This window comes from Nanorana parkeri, unplaced genomic scaffold, assembly GCF_000935625.1.
Source record: "Nanorana parkeri isolate BGI_ZX_2015 unplaced genomic scaffold, ASM93562v1 scaffold6, whole genome shotgun sequence".
NCBI classification, from domain to species: Eukaryota; Metazoa; Chordata; class Amphibia; order Anura; family Dicroglossidae; genus Nanorana; species Nanorana parkeri.
The window spans coordinates 3,623,568-3,627,535 of record NW_017306274.1 but is presented as its reverse complement, the minus strand read 5'-3'; positions in this window follow the sequence as shown (position 1 = coordinate 3,627,535).

Genomic DNA, 3,968 nt, shown 5'->3' with positions numbered 1-3,968 from the left:
TTTATTGATGCATTCTATATTCCTGTTACGCCTGGAAATTCATATACCGCTAAGAACGTTAATAACAAACCCCTCCAGCAGGCACCTCGGCCGCTCATTTGCGCTTACGTATTGGCCGGGTAGATGACAGCATGTCTCCGGGTAAAAGTATGCGACTCTAATGCCTATCCCGTGTTTATTGAATTTATTCCGACTCGCACAGAACCAACATCAAATAAGTGGTCTCTGGTGGCGCCATGCATGAAAGAAAATATTTTCATTGCACAAATCCAACGTTTATTAAGTGTATGGAGATTGGAAAGTGTGTCGCTGAAGTGGAGACAATCTATTGCACTAATGGGGGGGTGGGGCGCCTTTGTACTATAGCATTATAGAGAGCTTTGTGCACTGTGGAAGGGTTTGGGTGAGATGGCACTGGATCTGATGGACTTCTGAGGTGTAAGAGCAGACCAGATGATTGGTTGGCACAGGCACTTGTGCATGCATTGGTCCAACTTTCTCCACCTATGGTCATGGCTGCATCTGTGTCTCTATGTAGGGGTGCATGTGTTTTACCTTGGAATATCTGTAGGTTCAGCTTTGTCACTATAGCAATTAGGCTGTTTCTACACCAGGGTTACCTTTAACCCATTGGGGAACCTTGGGCAAAGGCTTGAAGTTCAGAAGAAAGGGAATACCAAAAGGTAGGTCTTCTTAAACCCTGATGAAAGGTTTGGCACTTGATCTGAGGGACTCCTTAGGTGTAAGAAAAGACCAGATGACCAGTTGGCACCAGCACCTGTGCATGCAATGGTCCAGTTCTCTCCACCTAGGGTCATGGCTGCACGTGTGTCCCTGTGTAGGGGTGCAGCAGCATGGGTATTACCTCGGATTATCGGTTCAGCTGTGTTACTATAGCAGTTAGGCTGTTACTACACCAAGGTTACCTTTTACTCATTGGGGAACCTTGGGTGAAAGCTTGAAGTTCAGAAGGAAAGGAACACCAAAAAGTAAGATTTTCCTAAGCCCTGATGAAGGGTTTGGTTGGGATTAGCGCTGGATCTGATGGACTTCTTAGGTGTAAGAACAGGCCAGATGACCGGTTGGCACTGACACCTGTGCATGCAATGGTCCAGTTTGCTCCACCTAGGGTCATGGCTCCACATGTGTCCCTATGTAAGGTGCATGGGTTCTACCGCAAATTATTTGTAGGTTCAGCTGTGTTGCTATAGCAGTTAGGCTGTTTCTACCCCAAGGTTACCTTTTACATATTGGGAAACCTTGGGTGAAGACTTGAAGTGCAGAAGAAAAGGAACACCAAAAAGGAAGATCTTCTTAAGCCCTGATAAAGGGTTTGGTTGGGATTGGTGCTGGATCTGAGGGACTTTTTAGGTGTAAAAGATGACCCGATGACCGGTTTGCAGAGTTGCCTGTGAATGCATTGGTCCAATTCTTTCCCCCCTAAGGTCATGGTTGCACATGTGTCTCTAGATCGGGGTGCATGCATTTTACTGCTGACTACCTGTAGGTTCAGCTGTGCATGCATTGGCCCTAGGGTCATGGCTGCACGTGTGCCTCTATGTAGGCAGGTGTGCGTTTTACCGTGGATTACCCTGCCTTACTCCTGAACGTATTATTATCTGGTGCAGACCTGCTCTCATCTGTTGACTTTGTACTTTACTGCCCACATGTTACCCACCTTGGTTAGACCCTGGAAATCTGCTGGAAGCTGGTCCTTGCTCCTGCTGTCAACTGCTACTGACTATGCTGCATTGCTGCTTAGACATTCATTGAATATATTTTGTATTCCTCAGGCTCTGACTGGCTTTTCCAGGCTCTTAGTTTTGAGTCCACAACAATATGTTGTCAAAGCCCTGATAAAGGGGGTTTGTTTGGACCCCCAAAACACACTGGCTGTCTTTGTCTGCGAGCTGCTACTGACTTAGTAGCCATACTCTTACAATAGAGGGCATATGTCTACCACTGTGAAGAGACAAAGAGTCTTGCTCTATAAAGAATGCCTCTTGCAGGGCAGGCAAGGCTTTCAAACTTGTGGGCCAGTGCCTAGGGTGGCAGGTTCAGAGAGGGCAGCACCAAGCATATAAGTTTACATATTGTGAGTTTTTACAAATCTTCTTTCCCTCTACTTGCCACCTAGGGCTAGTTGTGGCAAAAATAAGTAAGAAACCTATAAGGGTAATGGGGTGCAATAAATGCTGAAAGGAGTCAGAAGGCTCTCTACAGTACGCAAAACATGAAAGCATCTTACGTTGTTTGGTGGTGTGTACAGTTGAAACATTACAGTACATCTACAGTTATAGCAGATTGCATGTTTTCTCTATTACAGCATGCTAGTATAAGTTATTACATAAAGGACCACATAACAAAGGGGTGGAGCCTGGAGAAAAAAAGGCATCATCGTATAACTGTCCCTAGGGCAATGTGATGTCTAAATACAGATTTCAAGGATAGAGATGGGGCTTCTCATGCAATCCAAGGCAAGGCTCCTGCACCATATGAGCAGAGTGTGTCCTATGCTACAAAGTAATTTTTTCCCTGCACCTTATACAATGTATTTTGTTCAGTTGTAAAATCCTTGCTCTATATAGAGTGTCCTTTGTACTATGATGTCAGAGATGAAGGTTGGAGGCACTGGACCCCAGTGTAGATTGATCTCGCAGGCTAGATCTGAACTGTATTGAAGTGTGCAAAGGGCTCTGGCAGCTGACGGACACGAAGAGGCTTCTAGGGGCACCTCAGGAGAAATCCAGAGGGTACAGGGCATCAGAATGAATGTCGAGAAACTGCAAAGAGTCTATTTGAACATAATATATCAAAAAGACCAATGGCTTTTTTGGAGGTTCTAAAAGTCCCCTCCACCAGGCCCTTAAATTAATTGCTGTCAACAATGTGGACTGGCTCAGGGTTGCAATCAGCTGCTGGAGTTTGATCTAATACTGAGATTTTAATGTTTATCTTTCTGAACCCATTCAGGCATGAGTCCATCCAGAGAGGGTCAACACTGTGAATCATTTAAAAAAGGCTAGCATCCATTCTACCAATGGGGTATGTCAGAAGCCACTGGAGATTGGTGAATGGGCTCTTGCTTGAGCTGCAGACTGTCTTAGGGGATCGTCAATGTTAAGCCTAATGAGGGGACCCTGCGTGGCCTCGAAAGTGCTTGTATTCATTTGGCATTGTTCTTATTAAATGAACACATGGTGATCCTGAAAGGATTTTAGGTGTGCTGGTGACACTTCAAACGTGTCTTAGGGCGAGCCACAACACCAATGACATTCCCCCATGAGTAACTCCAAGGTTGGCTGTGGGGATCATGCATTTGCAGTAGGGGGTTTCACTGTACATCGTGTGGCAGTTTTGGTTTAGCCATTGTTGAGCCCAGCGAGTGAGCTGTGGTGACTTATAGGAGGTGGTCTGCAGTATTGTATCAGATTAAATGCATCCCAGTTCAGTTATCCAGTTATGGACCAAGCATCTTCTTTATACCATCTGTACAGAACACTTTAGGCATGTTCAGTTTATGTGGTTGTGTTGCCAGTTGCAACCTCATTTATTCCACCTGTTACATTGTAACTTGCTGCTGTACAGTGTGGATCAGTTGCTTGTGAGTTCTTGTTCCATTGTCTCCTTTCATTATATTACAGAAAGTCTATTGAATTAGAGAGAGAGGAGAGAAACCGAGAGAGAGATGGAGAGAAAGGGAGATGGAGAGAGAGAGATGGAGACGGAGAGAGAGATGGAGGGAGAGACGGAGGGAGAGATGGAGGGAGAGAGAGAGAGAGAGAGGAAGAGAGAGAGAGGGAGAGAGAGATAGGGAGAGAGAAAGAGGGGGGCAGGGGCAAAGGGAGGGAGAGAGATCCAGAGGAAGAGGGACAGAGGGAGTAATGAAAAAACAGGAGGTATAGGGACAGAGATAATGTAGAAAGAGAGAAGACAGAAGTGAGACAGAGAAAGTGGAGGAACAGATA